The sequence below is a fragment of the Pelodiscus sinensis genome, chromosome 6, assembly GCF_049634645.1.
Source record: "Pelodiscus sinensis isolate JC-2024 chromosome 6, ASM4963464v1, whole genome shotgun sequence".
Taxonomy (NCBI): Eukaryota; Metazoa; Chordata; order Testudines; family Trionychidae; genus Pelodiscus; species Pelodiscus sinensis.
In genome coordinates, this window is record NC_134716.1 from 31,927,203 (window position 1) to 31,947,063 (window position 19,861).

The following is a 19,861-nucleotide window of genomic DNA, read 5'->3' on the forward strand; positions in this document are numbered from 1 at the left end:
TCTATCACTAAGTTAATTACTGTAATTCAGATCATCTACCGAACTAGTTGTCCTTCTAATTGCATACAATATTTGCTGCAATAATTTAAGGGTGCCAGCATCTTGAACTTACTGACATGCTTGATAAGACTAAATAGAAATGTTTATCTCTGGGGATAGAACATAAGTTAATTATTATAAATACACAGTGGTGTGGTTTCTTTGATGCTGCCAGTAAAAAAGGTTGATCATATTTTGTTTGTTCGAAGCATCCCACGTTGCTTAAGGAGACTGATGCTGTGTACAGGAAAATAGGGCAGTGTGAATGGAATTTCACTTAATGATTTTACCTTCCCTTAGTCTCCTCAAAGCCTTTGAAAGTGTCCTTTCCACTTTAGCTTTCAGAAAGGGGTCTCTTAATTAGAGTGGTGGTGAATTGCATCTGCCATTTAAGAATGACAATTAAAATAATGGCCGGATTTCTTATTTTTCAGAATTGCTGCTCACATACAGGAGGTCTCTCCGAAGTCTAAATCTGGGGAAGAAGGAGTTAAGTGCTCTACCCCTCTGAAAAGAAAGCCATCAAGTTCTTCTAATTCGTATGTATTTATTTATGGTTGTAACATCCTAAGGAACGACACGAGAGAAGAATAATGAGGCGTATTAGATTCATCTGTCTGCGCTATCATTCACAAACCCCAATATGGGAAGCTCACAGTCCAATATACAATGTTATTAGATGCTGCAAATGGAACACCAGTATGGTTCAGGGGACACTGGGAAGTTCCCATCGGCCATGCAGAACATACTGGGAGGCTGCTGAGCTTTTAAAAGCTCCCGTGACAGGTGGCGCAGGGAAGTATCGACAGTGGGGAGGGGAAGCACCTCACCTCTAGGTCTCCTTAGTGCAGTGGTCACCGACCAGTAGATCGGGATCTATTGGTAGATCTTGGCGCCTCTGACAAGTGATCCTGACTGGGTTGGCCTCTATCAAGTGCTGGCACTTCAGCTGCCCCTCCTCTCTCACTGCTGAGCATCTCCTGCCCTTTGCCTTGGAGCTGTTCCCCCAGGAGCCTCCTGCTTGCTGTGCAGGGGGAGGAGAGGAGGCTGCTGATGTCAAGGTGCCCCCTTCTCCCACCCTGTATCCTATCTCCACAGAGCAGGGAGGGGGCACAACAGGAGTAGAGAGAGAGCAAATTTATAAGCTGCTTTTGGGAGTGGGGCAGGGCCAGGGCCCCACTGCACCACCACCCAGGAGCCACCTGAGGTAAGCAGTGCCAGCTGGAGCCCACATCCAGTGGCAGATTTAGGGCAGGGTGAGTGGGGCGGCTGCCCCGGGCCCCGAGCTTCCCGAGGCCCCGCGCATGCGCCTGGGCACCACGGTGCATGCACTGTGTCAAAAGGGGGGCCCCACGAAATTTTGCTGCCTGGGGCCCCGCGGCGCTGCCCTGGGCCCCACAGCACTCTCATCCACCCCTGCCCACATCCCAAACCCGTATGCAAGGCATGAAGCCCCCCTGCAACCCAAGCACCCCTGCATCCAAATACCCTTCCAGAGCCTGCCCCTAGAACCCTCTCTGGCATCCCAATGGACTTCCCCAAGTTTGGCTCAGAGCCCCTCTCACACTCCAGATCCTCCAGCCCTCTGCCCCATCCTGGTGGAAGTGAGGGAGGAAGGGGAGAAGGAGGGAGAAGAGGCGGGAAGGAGGGGGGGGGCAAGGATGTTTGGGTTTGAGGTAGCTTTTGGATTGTACTTAAATTCAAAAAGTCATCTTGTGCTTAAAAAGGTTGGAGACCACTGCCTTAGTGCAATGCAAAGCAGGAGCCATCTGTGATGCTGGTGCCACGTCTGGCCGAAGCTGTAAGCATTTGCTAAAAACTGACAAACTCACAGCTGGGAGCCAGGCCAATTCACTTGTGTATGAGTATAGGTCAAAGGGGCTGATCAATGTGTTTGGTGTTTAAACATCATGAAAACTGATGAGAGGCAGCATGCATTGTTTTTATTTACCTGTATGCTGTTAGACATAGCAGCAAACTGTGGATTGTATATCCCCTATATCCAAGGGCGTGTCTACACTGGGAAGTTATTTTGAAATAACGTATTTTGAAATAATAACTCCCAAAATAACTATTTTGAAATAGAGTGTGCACACTACAGGGAAACCTCAAAATTAGTTTGAGGCAGACCCCCTTAATGGGTACGCACTACCTTGACTTAGAACCCCAGGAAGCACTGGAGAACAATTCCTTTGAAAAGTTCTGGGGAGTAGTTATTTTGAAACAACGGCAGTGAAGCGTCCACATTAAAGCTATTTTGAATAACTATTTTGAAAAAAGTGTTATTCTTCATGGAATGCAAGAGTTGCTATTTCAAAATAACCAGCCCCTTATTTGAAATAACAGACTCGGTAGTGTGGATGCTCTGCTTGTTATTTTGAAATAAGGGGAGTTATTTCGAAATCTCTTCCTAGTCTAGATTCATCAAAAAGAAAGAAGCCTTGTGTGATGCAAATGAAGAACCATAATAGGAAGGTGCTAATTCCCATGCATTTCAAAGCAAGTGGGCATTGTGTGTGATGATCAGAGATGAAAGAGTTACTCACCTTGGTGCAGTAACGGTTCTTCTTCGAGATGGGTCCCCGTGGGTGCTCCACTCTGGGTGCTGGTGCGTCCTCGCGCCGGCGACTGGAGACTTTTTCTAGCAGTTTCTGCCGCGCCGCGCAGGCGCCGGAGCACCCTCTAGTGCCATTGGAACAGTAGGGCGCCTGCGCGGCACAGCTCCTCCGTTCCTTCTCTACCCGCTAGAGTATAAGGCTCCAAAGCAGGGGAAGGAGGGAGGGTAGTGGAGCACCCACGGGGACCCATCTCGAAGAAGCACCGTTACTGCATCAAGGTGAGTAATTCTTTCTTCTCCTTTGAGTGGTCCCCATGGGTGCTCCACTCTGGGTGACTACAGAGCAGTTGTCGGCTCACGGAAGTGGGTTTGGAGCCGTGTAGTAGTCACTGTGGACAAGACTGCGTGTCCCACCGCCGTGGACGAAGCTATAGAAGAAGAGAGTGCATAGTGTCGTGCAAAAGTGTGGTCAGATGACCAAGTGGCGGCGTTACAGATATCTTGGAGTGGAACGTTCTGAAGGAAAGCTGTTGTGGAAGCCACGGCTCTGGTAGTGAGCCGTGATGTTGTCTGGTAAGTGTTTATTGTGCAAGGTATAATAAGTGCAGAGGCAAGAAGTAATCCAGTTTGAGATTCTCTGAGATGAGATCGCTTATCCCTTCGATTTATTAGCGTAGGAGATGAAAAGCCTAGGTGAGGCCCTCCACGGCTTTGTGCGATCGACGTAAAACGCCAGAGCGCGTCGAACATCTAAAGTGTGCCATGCTGCCTGGGTCGGGTCAGCATGAGGCTTAGGAAAGAAGGCGGTTAAGTGAATGGGTTCATTCACATGAAAGGGTGAAGGTACTTTGGGGAGGAACTTCGGGTGGGGTCGAAGTATTACTCTGTCCTTTGTGAATATGGTATATGGTGGGTCTGCCATCAAGGCTGCCAATTCACTCACTCTCCTACTGGAGGTAACTGCGACAAGGAAGGATACTTTCATGGATAAGAGAGACCAGGAACAGGTAGCCATCGGCTCGAATGGTGGCTTTGTCAGACTTTTTAGAACGTGATTCAAGTCCCAGACAGGAACCGGGGGGCGGACCGGCGGGAATGTGTTCTGTAAGCCTTTAAAGAAGCGCTTGGTCAGTGGATTAGCGAGGAAGGACCTGCCGTCCGTAGGATGGTGGAAAGCCGCTATAGCGGCAGCGTGGACCTTGACGCTGCTGAGTGCGAGGCCAGATTGCTTAAGGGTTAACAGATAGTCCAACAAGGTAGGTATAGAGGCCGACTGTGGAGGGGTTGCGTGTAGTTGACTATACCAGTGGGAAAATCGCTTCTACTTGTATGAGTAGGCCCTCCTGGTAGAATGCCTCCTACTGTTAATCAGCATGTCCTTCACCTGTTCCGAACAGGTAATCTCGGCATCCTGGAGCCATGAAGGAGCCAAGCGTGAAGGTGAAGTTTGTGAAGGTCCTGGTGGAGAGTCCAGCTGTGATTCTGGGACAGGAGATTGTGGTGGAGAGGAAAGGGATACGGGTCCGTCAGCATCATCTTGAGAAGGTAAGGGTACCATGTCTGTCTGGGCCATGCAGGAGCCACTAATATGACCCGCGCCTGGTCTTACCTGATTTTGTTCAGGACTCTGTGCAGGAGCGGGAAGGGAGGAAACGCATAGAGGAGAGGGACGTTCCATGTGATGGAAAATGCGTCTCCGAGGGAATGTTTTCCCTGGGCTCCTCTGGAGCAGTACTGATAACATTTCCTGTTGTTCCTCGTGGCGAAGAGGTCTACGTCTGGTTGGCCCCACCAGAAGAATAGTGGAATCAGGGCGTACTTGTCGAGCTCCCACTCATGTTGATCTTGGAATGAGTGACTTAGAGCGTCCGCTGTAACACTGAGGATGCCCGGGAGGTAAACTGCCAACGGAGTGACTTGGTGTATGAGACACCAATTCCAAAACTTGACCTCCTCGGAACAGAGAGACGGGGATCGGGCCCCCCCTTGTCGGTTTATATAGTACATGCAAGTAGTGTGGTCTGTCATGATGGCAATAGACTTGTGCATTATATACTGTTTGAAGTTTTGGCATGCGTATCTGACCACACGTAATTCGAGGAGGTTGATATGGAAGGTTTGCTCCATGAAAGACCATTTCCCTTGGCCTGTGATGTTTCCTAAATGGGCCCCCCAACCCATAAGTGAGGCGTCTGTTACAACTGTGAGTGTGGGAGGAGGACGCTGAAAAGGAACGCCCTGCAGCATATTGTGTGGGATTGTCCACCAAAGCAAGGAACTGAGGATACGTGGTGGGATAGCAACCAGCTTGGAGAGTTGGTCTCTGGAGGGCTTGTAGACCGTAGCGAGCCACAACTGGAGTGCTCTCATGTGGAGCCTGGCCAAGAAGACGACATAGGTCGTGGAGGCCATGTGCCCGAGGATCTTGAGACAGTGTCTGACCGTCACGGTTGGAGTTGAGTGTACTGATGAGATCAGTTCCTGAATGGTGGCAAACCTGTGGTTGGGAAGGGTAGCTCTCGCCATAGTTGTGTCGATGAGAGCGCCTATAAACTCTAGCCTCTGAGTCGGGAGTAAGGTGGATTTAGTATAGTTTATGTGAAACCCGAGGCTGAGTAGAAGGGTTACTGTGTTGTCTGTCATGGTTTTGGTTTCATGGAAAGACGCGCCTTTTATAAGGCAGTTGTCCAGGTACGGGAATATTATGGTCCCTTGTCGGCGCAGTGATGCCATTACCACTGCCAAGGTCTTTGAAAAAACTCTGGGGGCAGTTGATAGGGCGAATGGAAGTACCCAGTATTGGTAGTGTTGGTCGCCTACTGTAAACCGTAGGAAACGTCTGTGGGCAGGATGAATCATAATGTGAAAGTAGGCATCCTGGAGGTCCATAGCCGATAGCCAATCTCCTTGATCGAGAGTGGGGATGATCGTTGCTAGAGTTACCATCTTGAAGCTGTGGTATGCCACGTGCTTGTTGAGGCGTCTGAGGTCTAAGATGGGTCGCCATCCTCCCGTCTTCTTCTGGGTTAAGAAGTAGGTCGAATAGAAGCCCCGGCCATAGAATTGAGGAGGTACTTGTTCTACTGCGTCGAGTTGGAGAAGACGTGACACCTCCTGTTGGAGAACTGCTTCGTGAGATGGATCCCTGAAAAGGGACAGTGTAGGAGGGTGGGTAGGAGGGATGGAGATAAATGGGATCGAATAACCATACTGGATTAGTTCCAAAACCCACTTGTCTGAAGTGATGAGAGACCCTTGGTGGAAAAAGGTCTGGAGGGGTTGTTGGAACTGAACCGTATCTGCTGGTGATAAAGGTAGATTGGCTATGCGGCTCTTGACCTGACCTTCAAACCTGCTGTTTGGTTGTTGGCAGGTGGGTTGTGATGTGTTGCTGTTGTTGCCTTTGGGGTCTACGCCTCTGCGGTCTTTGTCTTGGGCGAAAGTCGGTTCTGGGTTGCTCTCTGGCGTTGGTATGGCTGGTATCTCGTTCTCTTGAACGGGGGAGTATACATTCCTAGCGTTCTGAGAGTTGTGCGAGAGTCCTTCATTGAATGGAGTACTTCATCCGTCTTTGCAGCAAAAAGGTTGGCTTGATCGAAAGGCAGATCCTCAACCTTTTGCTGCAGATCTCTGGGTATGCCCGATGCCTGCAGCCAGGATGCTCTGTGGAGGACCACCGCAGAAGCTGTCACACGAGCTGCCGTGTCCGCTATGTCCATGGAGGACTGTAGGGCTGTACGAGCAATGTTATGACCCTCTTGCATGATGTTAAGCAAGGTTGGTCTTTTATGCTCTGGTAAGTGTTGAAGCAGATCCTGTAACTTCGAGTAGTTGGTGTGATCGTAGTCTGCTAGCATGGCTGTGTAATTCGTAACTCTCAAGAGTAACGTGGCTGAAGAATAGACTTTGCGCCCCATAATGTCCACCTTTTTGTGGTCCTTATCCTGTGGGGTGGACCTGAGATTGGGTTGTTTGCCCTTGTGTCGAACCGAATCCACCACCAGGGAATTCGGGGGTGGGTGCGTAAAGAGAAAGTCCATATTTTTTGGATCATTGAAATATTTGCGATCTACCCTTTTGTTTGTTGGGGTGATGGATGCTGGAGTTTGCCAGATGTTATCAGCCGGATCCATAATAGCCTTATCCATGGGGAGAGCTAATCTGGAGGTAGTTGTGGGTTGTAGTGTGCGGGGAAGGAAATATTGTTTCTCCTGCACTTCCTGGAGATCTCGTTGTTGAGCTACAGCCACCCTTTTAAAAAGGTCTTGGAATTTTCTAATGTCATCCCCAGATGGCGGAGCTTCAGGTGTGACTGCTTCATCTGAAAGCACCTCGGTGGCGGCAGGAGTATTGGGAGGTGGAGGTCTAGAAATGGTGGAAGGCGCTCAATGGTGGCCCTTTTTTGAACGTTGCTCCCACGGTTGCTATGGGTTGGCATATGGTAATGGTGGGCAGGTGTATTGTTGGGCATACCATGGGTGTGGAGGGGGAGGGTATGCATACTGAACCACCACCGGCTGCCAAGACGGGGGTCTGTGCTCTGAGCTAGAATGCTGGGAGGAGAATCTGCTCCTTGAATCGGTGCCGATCTCGCTGGGGGATTGAGAGACGACCGAAGAGTGACGGGATCTCCGTGAATGGACAGAAGAAGCAGGAGAAGGTGGTGCCGAGAATGTGCGGCTCTGGGTCAGAGAACGGTGCCGTTTGTGACTTGCAGTCGGTGCCGCATGGTGCAGAGTAGGCGGTGCCAGGGTTTCCCCCGACAATGGTGAGGGTGACGGTGCCGAGGGCTTGTCAGGCGCCGAAGTGCCCACTGGTGGCATGTCGGTGCGGTGCTTCTTCGGCACCGAGCCCGGTGCCGACTTGGCACAGTGTTTTGGCCGATCTTTGAGGCCACTCGTTGGTGCGGTCGGCACTGAGGGAGTCTCCGGTGCCGGACCCGTAAGTTCCGCAGATATCGGTGCCGGCTCGGAGTGCGTTCTCTTGCGCGGTGCCGATGGTTTAGGCAGCGCTTTTCCTGAGGTTCCTGGCCTGGACTCGGTAGTAGCCCGTGCAGCCAACAGCACCGAGGGCCATACTGGGCTCGGGGTTAGGCTCGTTTTTGAGGTCGTGGGCCCAGAATGGGTAGAGGGAGGATTTTTCTCCATACCCTTGCTCTGATGAGCTGATGTCGAGGTTGTAGGAGAGTCCTGCAGAGATGGGCAGAGAGACTTCTCTTAGAGCAAGGTCTTCAATCTGTTTGCTCGGTCTCGACGTGCCCGCGCCGTTAATTTTGAGCAGTGGGGGCACTTTTGAGTTTGATGTGCCTCTTCTAAGCACTTAATGCATTTGGAATGCCCGTCCGAGGCGAGCATGGCATCCTGACATGACTCACACCTCTTGAAGCCCGGGGAACCGGGCATGAGGGTTGGGGAAAAGTGGCAAGCGCAACGAGGAAAAAAATTTTTTTTTTTTAACTGACAGGGAAGGAGAGGAAGGCTAAAAAAACTTGGAGTATGAGGAAATTATGGGATAACGAGGTTGTTTTATCTATTTTTAAACAGGAATATAAGAGAACCGATGACTCCGTCTGCTGCCGAGGACGGTAGAGAAGGAACTGAGGAGCCGCGCCGCGTAGGCGCCCTACAGTTCAACGGCACTAGAGGGTGCTACGGTGCCTGCACGGCGCGGCAGAAACTGCTAGAAAAAGTCTCCGATCACCGGCGCGAGGACGCACCAGCACCCAGAGTGGAGCACTCACGGGGACCACTCGAAGGAGAAGAAAGCATTCCCCTCTCTCTGTCATCAAAGGAAGAGCCCAGGTGAGTAGACAAGCAGTCAACCTGTCTTTCTGTGAGATGAAGCCATAAAGATGGACGCGAGGTAAAAATGTTCATCTCTAGACTGTTTGGATTCTGATAGGACAGAATAATCAACCAAGAAGCCAGAGCTTCTCAGAGGATGAATACATCTCTGCTACCTGTTTATAATTTCAACTGGGAGTCACCTGTGCATGTATATTTTTACCTGACTGAATCTCTCAATAACTCTTATTCCTTTTTTTTAGCTACTAAACCTTTAGTTAGTTTATTAAAGAATTGGCTACCAGTGTTGTCTTTGGTGTGAGATCTAGGATGCAAACTGACCTGGGTGAGTGACTGGTTTCTTGGAACTGAATATATTGTGATTTTTTTAAAAATAAGTGACCATTTATCACACAGTCTAGCTTGACTGGGTGGCAAGATAGACTGAAATGTCTGATCTGTGACTCCATTATAAGACTGTCATAGAACTTTGGGAGTTCACATTTGGAACTGTGTGGGTGAAGCCTATTATGGAACATACTACCAGTTTGGGGGTGTCTGCCCTGCTATTGACGTTCATGGTCATGAGCCACTCTAGACATCATTACACCCTCTTTCTACTCTCTCACCTGTTGCTTTGTCTCCTTTGCAAAACCAGAAAGAGCAGAAGGCACCCTCAGTTCCTTCAGATGCTCCTGTTCTCCCAAGGAGAAGATGAGTCCACATCTGTGAACCTGAGCAGGTTTCCCTTCCTGTTCACCTTAGAAGGCATGTGGTGTCAGGGATTCACCCCTGCAGAATAGCAGTCGGCCTCAGGAGACTAGCAAATTACATGGCAATGCAGCAGGAAGCCAAGAGGTCTTGAGAAGGAAACATTGCTCCTGTGAATTTCTTTTTCCATTGGTTCACATTTGCAGGCTTTCACATTGCTAAATTGTGAAAGTTTTTGTGTCTTCATACCTGAGGTCTCGGGGGGGGGGGGGGGGGGGAGACACCCATGATTCAAAAGTAGTGCATCTTACAAAGTAGGTCTGAAGAGAGGAAGAAAAACTGAAGGGCTGGCATAGCTATGGGATTTAAAGTTGTTTCCATGAGTCTGATTTTTAATTCCTTTCAGATGTTTGGAGGGAGGTGGTTTTCTTTTTTTAATGCTAACCTCCCCTCTATCTTCTTCCTCCCTCCTTTTTTCAGTGACCCATCTCACTGGCAATGCCTCAAGCTGAACAGTGCAGCTTGCATTTACATGCTGGATGATCAGGCTACTTTTCTGAGCTACAAAACAGGAAGAAAGTTAGTCCTAATGAGGCTCAGGTGGGAAATAGAAAAGCTAATACTGTGTTGCAGAATGGTACTGGCTTGGATCCAGGGTCAAATGGCAGCATGACAAAAGCTCAAAAAGCACTTCACTTTAGGAAGTTGGCAGTGGAGTGTTTAACAGAATGTTCTACTGGATAATTTGACAGTTGCAATCATTGCACAATTTGTGGCTTATTTAAAAGTCCATTGTGTGTATTGCTTCCTCCCCCCTCCTCTATGGATTGGTTTAGTAGTAACAAAGTAAGCGCATGAAGCAATGTCTGCTCCTTTTGTACAACTGCAGCAGCAAATGTGGGCTCTTGTGTATGCAAATAATATTAAAACCAGGTACATATTTCACAAGTAAGTTGGATACCATTCAGTGAAACCTAGTTAATGTGTGGTGTTCAGTAAGGTAAGTGCTGTATATTGAAACTGGAATATTTCATCTCTATTAAGACATAGTGACATTATAAGATCTAGCTGCTATTCCCCACAAATATTGAAGGCCAGAAGCTTCCTTAAAAAAATGAAAGCTACACTTCCCACATATATGGATTTATATTTTTTTGTTTTTATGTGTTAATCTAAGCCTGTGTTCCCAACTCTTGTGACCTGATCCAGAAGCTGATACTTTAAAAACACCGAATATCATGAGTCACAAGACTTGGCAATGCAGATCTAGGTTACCATATAAAAACTAAAAATATAAATTTATATTTTGCCATACATGCTCTCATTGAATAGTGCCATTAATCTCAGTGGCACTAGTTGCAGAATAAGGTACTCAATGGGTACATCTACACAGCAGGGCTAAAGTTGGAATAAGCGACACAACTTAAGCTACGTCAGTTGCATAGCTGAAGTCGAAATAGTTTATTTTAGCTTTTGGCTCTGTCTACGCTGCAGGAAGTCGAAGGAAGAACACTCTTCCTTCAACTTCCCTTACTCCTCATGAAATGAGGGTTACCATGCATCGGAGTAAGAAGTCCCCCAGCTCGACATTATTTCGAAATAAAGGCTTGTAGTGTAGACATACACTATGTTATTTCGGTATAACATCCGTTATTCCGAAATAATGCTGCTGTGTAGACGTGTCCAATGTGAGTAAAGGTGATGAATCTGGCGTTGTAGCTTGTGGTTTTATAGTTCTTTCTCTGTGTGTTTTTTCTTAATATCACACCTATATTTCTTAATATCACACCTATATTTATGCTATTTTAGCGCTGGGAGTACTTAGAAAAAGAGCAAGAACGACTTTCAAACAAGAATCTTTATGGTAGGGGTTGGAAAAGCTTTTTTTTGGGTCAGGGGCAGATGACCCACGGAAAAATCAGTCAGCGGCCACGTATAAGTGAAAAGAAAACAAATACCCCCCCCCCCATTGACGTGGCACCCCAACTGAGAAGGAGAACGACACAGTCCACATTTCCCTTGTACACCAGAGCCTAGGGGAGCCCAGGCTACTAGATTTTATGTGCTCCAGCTCCATGGTGGGATAGCGGGGGGGGGGGGGTGCCAGCACAGGCTCCCCAATGCAGGGGGCTTCTGATTCTCGGGGTTCAGATCCAGGCAAGCCGGGGGCTGCATCCAGCCCCCAGGCCTGAGGTTCCCCACCCCTGCTTTATGGTTTGCATTGCATGTGCTTCCACTTCCTTGGGGGGAAGTGACTTATAAAAATACATCTACTACATTTCTCTTGATAGACACTGGATTGAATTAAGGTGAAAACCCCCGAACAAAAAGTAAAACAAAAAAAGTTTGTTTAATGAGAGCCAAAAGCTTTACTGCCCCAAACCTCACCCAGTTGAGGCTTGTGCAGAAAAAGAGGAAATCTGAATTACTTGTAGACAGTGCGACATAAAAGGGTAGCAGCAGAAGTACTATGCAAGGCACTGTTTTGCCAAGGCACAAAAAGTGTTAATGATGGATGAAATAGTGTTGATATGAGAGAGCCCTTCTCATGTAACTACCTGGGTATTGGGGTCATTGCCATTTTAAAAAGGCACTTTGCCAATAGTTGGCACACAAAAGAATACAATTGTTTCCCCTGTACTCTGAATAAGAAACTATGTGCTGTTGTTTAGCACATATAAATACGTTTATGGCATCTATTGTGTGAAAAGTATTAGTAAACTTTGTTTTGAGTCTGATTTTTAAATATATATCATCAGCTTGTAAATGGTAATCTTGCAACTACCTTTGTAGCCCAGCATTGTGCACCTAAATCATTTTGTGCAATTCCATCTAATCAAGTAATGATATGTAATCACCTAATTTTATTAGACTGTGTTGTTATTGTGTACAGTTAGGCAATTACATTGTTTAACAACGTTATAAAACACCTCGGGGAGAAAAAGTGGTGCGTATAACTTTTTTTTTTTGTAAAAATTTGTTTGTCAACTTAACAAAAGAAATCTGTCTTTTCAAAATCCAGTCACTTAGTTTCCATTGAAAATCTTTGTCCCCACATGTTAGGTTTCTTTTCCTATTTATAGACTTTTAGAGTGAAATCTGTCCCTGTGCAGGGGTCAGCACAAAGCATTGATTAAGTCCTCAAAAACAGGGCTTTAATGGGATGTAAGTGACGTGTAGGCTTCATGCAGCCACTCTTAGATGAGGGTGACGTGCACTTTATGTGCTTATCCAATTTTCACTGGGGCAAAACAGCAGCTGTTTTGTTCTGTTTTTTTGGCTGAGTAAGAACACAAAGTGCCCCATCCTGCTTCCACTGAATTATTTGAGAATTTTGCTATTGACCACAATGGCAGCATGATCAGGCCCCAGGACTGCCTTTGAGAACTGCCAGAAGATCTTATGCTGACATAACCTAAAAGGTTCTCAACTAATTGTCTGGCTATACGAGAAGGTTTAATATTAAAACGCTGTTTCCCAATAGATTTGAAATAATAAAGTTAAATATTAGAGCTTGGTTAACTCATACTTCCTGATATGTGTCTGGTTTGATGTCACTCCTGTGAAGCTGGCCGTACTCCACAAGCAAAGTAACTGGTTTAGTTAATATAGATTTCAGTTTACAAAGTAATTTAATTGTTCTCAGTGTTACACAGGTAACAGCAGTTCCTAAGTGTAGCCAGACTTGTTGGCTTAAATTTGCAAATGTGTTTGGATTTGGGCACCAAACCTTGGACTGTGGCAACTAGGAACGATCGGTTTTATTTTTATTACGACAGGCATGTCCCAATGTAGTTGAGCTACTTGCTACATGGTGGGATCAAAAAGGCTTGTTAGAGGAATCAAGCAAGGAAGGTAAAACTAGGGGCTAGATAAGGAGCATCCCAATAAATACAATAAGAATAGACAGATTGATAGGTACAAAGAGGAGACTCCTCAACCCAAAGCTAACACGCAGCTGTTTTGCCAAGGCTGAGAATGAACAAAGGGAGAAACACTAAACCATTTCAGGGACCTCTGGCCTAAAAAAAGGAAAATTAAGCTTAGGTGAGCTAAGAGAAGCTGCCCCAGTGTTTGTCAGTGAAAGCTGTCAGACTGGCTAAGATGCACAGACAGAGAGACAGAAATTGTAACCCAGGCAGCCAGCTTCTGACAAAGCAGGAATGTCTAAAATATATAAAAGCTTGCAAAGAAAGATTATGGGAAATGTATTTTTTTATGGTTTCTACCCTTTGCTATGGGTGCTATGTACGTTTGCTTTATTTTGAAGACCTGGCTTTTGACTGGCTTGAACTAGCACTGGTCACAGGTTCCTGGAGTGAGACGGTGTCCAGGGGCCAGACCACGTAGGGCCTGTTGAATTATCATGGTTGTGAACCAAAGAGCTGTTGTACAGCCATGCACGCTTAGGGATCTACTTACAACAAGCTCATACCCAATCTAGCTCTAACCTAACTAGCTCAGGTGGTGATAGCAGCATGGCTTTCAGTGCATGCTAGCTATCCAAGTAATTACGCAGAGTGGCACGTACACACCACAATAGAGCATGCACAGCTATGGCATTACTATTGTTAGCTAAAGTAAAGCGAATAATACTGCACATGTGCTACAATTACCTCCCCTTTCCCCCACCAGTGTAGACATACCCTCAGCGTGTTGGGATTGCATAATTCTACCCAGAATAAGATGCAGAAAAACAGGCCAGTCACCTGAGGGGTGCACTCAGGAGACACTGAAAGGGGTCTAAGGTGCGGTTTGTCCCATAACTGTGACAGGGATGCTTTAAAGAAGCCTAGTTTTCAAAGGGTGGATGCTAGGTTGGGGCGCTTTAAGCTGTCTCACATTTAGCACTCAAAAAGTGAGCCACCCAAAATGACAAGTCACTTAATGTTTGCCTTTCTACTCAATCAGCACCCTCACAGATACCTATACAGGGACATATAAGGCCCTATTCACACTGGGATTAGAACCATTCTACTTACAGCTGGGTAAAATGGGACCAAGGTACAGAATTTAAATCCAGAGTATGAGTTTGGGCCCAATCTTATCTCGCTTCCCTGACAAGTGTGAACATGAGCTATGGTCCTACTATGAGCTAGCAAGGGGGGGGGAACCCCGATCAAGCTAACATCTGTCTTTTGCAAATCATAGTCAGCCAATATCCAGAGTCAGAGGATATTTATCCAGCTGCCTACGTGGTGTTTTTGGATGAGTGTTTATTAGAAAGTGTTATGTGAACTCAGTATTTGCATGAGTATTCCTGAGGAATGCTTTCGTGCCTTCACCCTGACCTGAACTCAAAGCTCTCGGAAGATTTAGAGAACTCTATGATCTTTGTCCACATCTGACAACTCTTCCTGGTTTTATAGTGGGATAGCTTTATATGGGAGCCTGGGAAATAACACAATAAACCATTATACTTGAGCTATTTCCTTTATATTTCCCCTTACATTTCCTATGAATTTCCATACTAAAAAAAGACAAAAAAGGCTCATATTTTGTCATAGGTTTTTTAATGATGCTCTCTCTGTCATATGGTCACATGCAGTATAATAGAGTCTACGAGTTTGTTCCTGCATAATGTCTCTGTCAACAAAAGCTGACTGTTGCAATGATCATTGTGTTTTGGATATTCGCTTGCCCAGCATTTCTAAACCTGCTAATGCTGCTGAAATAAATACTCATTATAACTGAAAGAATCTTACTGAATACTTTTGGAAGCTTTTATTCTTGAATATCAGGGTTTTTTTTTCCTGGAAAATAATATTGATATACAATGTAATACAATATGGAGAATATTGGAATGAATGGGGGTTGGATTACATTGGAAAAAATACATAAAAAAAGCAAGCAAGCAGCACTGCCAGCTTCTCCTAGAGGGGCCAGCAGCAGGGCTATGTTCTGAAAGTCACTTTGCTTCTATGATGGTTAGAAGGAGTGCTGTCCTTTTCTGGGCATCTCAGCATTCAGTGACTAATGGGTAAACTCAGGTAGCTCGGAGGTGTTGGCACGGAGCCAGGAGAGCCCGTGGGGGAAGGTGTTGAGATTTGAATTGAAAGGAACCCTGCTTGCTTTTTTTTTCCCCTTTGTGTGAGTTTAAGCCAAAAGCTGCAAGAACAAGATGAATTGAACTAGGCAGGACTACCATGTCTACAAAGTATACTGGGTATGGAAATGGACTGGACCTTGAAGCACACATATGTGAATAGATAGGGAATGTCTATTTAAACACAATCAGGTTATTTTCTTTTGGGCTGTGTCTACACTGGGCCACTTATTCCGGAAAAGCAGCCAGAATAAGCTTTTCCAGAATAAGCTGCGAGCTGTCTACACTGGCCACTTGCTTTTCCGGAAAAGCAATGACGATCTACCGTAAAATTGTCAGTGTTTTTCCGGAAAAACTATGCTGCTCCCATTCGGGCAAAAGTCCTTTTCCGGAAAAACTGTTCCGGAAAAGGGCCAGTGTAGACAGCACAGTAGTCTTTTCCGCAAAAAAGCCCCGATTGCAAAAATGACGATCAGGGCTTTTTTCCGGAAAAGCACGTCTACATTGGCCATGGACGCTTTTCCGGAAAATGTGCTTTTCTGGAAAAGCATCCTGCCAATGTAGATGCGCTTTTTCCGGAAATACTTATAACGGAAAACTGTTCCGTTTTAAGCATTTCCGGAAAAGGGTGCCAGTGTAGACGTAGCCTTGTTGTTTGGTTAAACTTCTCTGTGCTAAATCCATGTATGTGCCCCCTTCTCAGACCCTGTACTTTTAAGCTGAGTTCCAGGGATTACAGTCTCAGTGTTTTAATTTGTTCTTTTCACGGTTGCTTTAAAACATATCAAAACCAACTATGCTTTACCAAGTATATCTTTATTTTTATTTTTTTTGGTTAATAAAAATCACCTTTAAGGGTAGGATTTGATTCTTGTGTAATAGGAAGTCTGTGTATGCATGCCTAAGACTGAGAGATTTTCTTTTTTTCAAGCTCTCTTGTGATTAAAAAAGCTTGGGATACCCTTCTGGAAGAAGTTCCCAAGTGATTTCTTTCTGGGGTCAATAAAAGTTTGTTTTTTTGTTTTGTTTTGTTTTTTACTTGTTGGTGACAGTCTCTCTCCCAGAGTCAGGGAATCTGTATCCTGGGGGACTTTTTTAAAGCAGAAGCCTGTAGAAGCAAGGTATTTTTAAGGTCTCTTGCAGGCCCCCACTTTCTGCACTTGAAGTGGCAGAGTAGGGAACAGCTCTTGACAGACCACATTGGCAAATAGAACCTCATCGAGTAGCACTTCCGGCATCTCCTAGAGGGGCCAGAGGCAGGGTCATGTTCCCAAAGGGTGAGGGGGCCAGGTTTCTTCCTCCTGTGCCGTTATTCCACCAGCTGGATTGCAAGTGAATGTGGACTCAGGCATTTTACTGCCTCTTTCATTTCACACCCACTTGCAATCCAGGTAGATGGAGAGGAGACCTCCATTACAATAAGAGCAAAACACAAGGAAATACCAAGTGGATCTCTGGAGAAACTTGGTAACTTCTCTAAGCAGCAAGTTAACAAGGATGGGGGGAGGGTCACAAGGATGTAAACCTAGCATAACGCTTCCTTTTGGGATACCGCAGTCTGGAGCACTAAGAGCCTGGAATACCTTCATTGGCCAATGATACAATGAGAAATAAAAGTATGGCAATACCACCATCTAATGGTCACTCTACATTACCACACCATTCACACACACATTTCTATTAACATAGTCCAACACTATTCTTCACATTCCTTTCAGTGTATATGTGTGTGTGTGTATATATATCATGTGTGTAATGTGCACGTGCGACACACACACATATAGCGACAGATTCGCAATTATTTAGTCTGAAACTAAAATGTGTGCCTGATACATGCTAATTGTACCTATGTATGAGAGCCATTCCCAATATTTTAGCCAAGTGCCAAGCATTTTCCCACTCGGCCAACTTCAAAAGCAGCTTGTACTTCCAGCACCAGTCTGATGTATTTTCATGGACTTCAAATGCAACATTGATATTTTTAGGGGTTTGCTTTTTTGGAGTAGAGATGTTCCTCCTCAGATGATCCTTTTTATAGTTTCTAGTGTTTGCAAGACTGCTAGATGGGGATGAATATTTTGAGGATGATTGACAAGAACATGTTTTCCTGCCTCAAGGTTTCTAATTAGAACTCTTTTTTTTTTTTTTTTACTTTGAGGCCTGGGACATGATTGTGTGTTCTTACATAAAACATTGCACTAAGGGAAAGATTTTTGGGGACTCTTGAAATTGCTTTGCCTTATGCAATAGCTATTCAATAGGCTATAAGAAATACAATACATCAAGTTCTCTGATAAAATTTCTGGGTTCTTGTTCAGACTATTTATTTTAATACTTTTTGGAACAAGAGGGCTGGGTGCTGTGCGGGTTGTACACATCAGGACAGTCTCTGACCACAGCCCAGTGGAGACAGTAGGATGACTAAGGAATGGAACAGAAAATAATGCAAAAACTGTTGCAATGTGACTGTTAAAATCAGCAGCTTGCCCTCACTGGGAATACTGGGTTTAATTTGGTCACTCCATCTCCAGAAGGATGTAGCAAAAGTAGAAGGAGTCAAAGATGAGTGAGAAATGATCAGAGGCTTGGAGAGATTTCAGTTTAAGAACAGCTGGAAAAGTTTGGGATGATTTAGTACAGAGAGAATACACAGCTGCCCTCCCACAAAACACCAACAGAAATAAAAGAGGAAAATTTGGTGTTCCTGTTTACTCTATCTCATAATCAGAATGATAATTAATAAAAAGCCAAGGGACTTTCAAGGATATCGAAAGTCAACAACTTTCAAACTGATAGGAGTATTTTTTAGCACAATGTGTAATTAACCTGTTGAGCTCATTGCCATAACATGCTGTAGACTTTAAAAGCTTATCAGGATTTTCAAAAGCATTTATATGAACAATGTGATCAGCTAGAATAAAAAATAAAATAATGAATAGACTCCTTCATGCTTGAGGGGACATACCAACTATTAACTTAAGTGAATTAGGGAACAATCCTCCTTCACAGGGATTCTATTCTATGATTGGCCATTTTAATACTCGTCCCTGGTTGTTCACAGCTTGTTTTCTTGCAACGAGCGCAATGTGAAGGCCAGGTAGTCATGGAGCATCCAGCTCTGAATCCACACCAGGTCTCTCAGTACATTTTCTCAGCAAGGACTTGGAGGACCCTTGCAAGTACCTAGCCAACTAGGCTGAGCAAAGATATCGCTCAATAGTTGTAGTCTGCTGCATCCTTTATTTTGTATAGAGGAATTATCTTGGCCTCTTTCAGATCCTGCCTGGGCTTCGTGGCTTTCTTCCCAACAGGTGCAGAGAAGTGCATAGATGCCCCTTGCAAGCTTTCTTTCCTTCCCTCTCCCTCCACCGTTAGGACCTGTGGAGAAATCTGATAGTTGCCTGTTGCTTTCACAGGCTCTAAATCTTTGGCTAACTTCTTTACACCTTGAGGAGTTGGCCTTTGGCATGAGGAATAGGTTCTCTGACACAGGCACTTGGTTTGACATGGGAATCCGTATCAAGGAAACAGTTATGCCATAAGATGCTAACATTTCACCTAAAGTCTATGTCAGGAATGAAGCTCTGCATAATGTGGATCACTGCTACTATCTTGGCTCAATTCTTACCAGCTCACTTACCAGTGATAGAGAACTTGATGCTAGAATCGACAACGCTTCAGTCCCTTTTGGCAAAAACTTACCTCATGTGTTTGGAACAACAAGTTGCTAACCCTGTACACAAGTGTCCATCTATCAGGCTTGTGTCCTTTGTACCCTCCTTTATGTCCATGAAAGCTGGGTCACGTACTCCAAGAGGAGTGGAGGTTGAACAGTTTCCATCTGTAGCATCCTAGAAAAATATTTGGAATTACTTGATCACCAATAATGAGATCCTTGAGAGAACTGGCCACTCCATGCAGACTGTGTTATGTGGCCAGCTTATGAACCACCCATGAGGAAGGCCAAGTCACTGATACCGCAACAAGGTGAAACAAACCTCAAGAAAGTCAGCATTCTCATTGACAACTGGGAAAATCCTGCCCACAATCACTTAGTTTAGTTAAGACAGGAGTAGTCACCGTGGCGAGCCATGAGATCCCACACGAGGCCCCCAGGCAAGCCAGGAAGCAGAACATGCTCCAGCCTCCATCTGGTGAATGAATCTGTAGCCACTGTGGGAAGGTCGGCCACTCGCACATCTGGCTCTTTTCCCATACTGTCCTAGACACCACTGATGGACTGACTTTGTCATGTCTCCTTTCATCTGTCATAAGTGTTTGAAATCTGACTTTGGATGCATTCAACCCAAATTGAATCCAGAAGTTTGAATGTTTTTTTATCTACATTGTTTTGACTAGGGAATCGAAATGAGTTTAGGATTGGGAGACTGCCAGCACTTCCTGTCAAGCACTGGAAAGGCAGCAAGACCTTTTTTCATGCTATTTCGGTACATCTGCTTCCCAGCTAATACCAGAAAGTACAGCCAAAGCACTCATATTAAGAATAAAAAGGCAAATGAATGGAACTGTTTTCATAACAATACAGACCTGTTTTGGGGTGAAACTATTCAACTGATGATGCTAGTTGTTTCCTTAGTCCAGAGCCCGCCAGAGATCATGCATGTTTCATGTATTGTGCAGAGAAGGAGAGGTGATGAAATTATGCATTGTCATTTTGTGGTGATACATACAGCGTTTCAAAATGGAATACCAATTGTGCATTTG

General features: G+C 45.4%; 1 long non-coding RNA gene across 1 annotated transcript; it reads left to right on the forward strand.

Annotated features, from left to right (window-relative positions):
* The first annotated feature begins 2,891 nt into the window (after positions 1–2,891).
* On the forward strand, positions 2,892–9,353 carry LOC142829835 (uncharacterized). Its single transcript, XR_012904662.1, has 3 exons — positions 2,892–3,169; positions 3,994–4,141; positions 8,140–9,353. It is a non-coding gene; the product is annotated as an uncharacterized LOC142829835 (long non-coding RNA).
* The last annotated feature ends 10,508 nt before the right edge of the window (positions 9,354–19,861 follow it).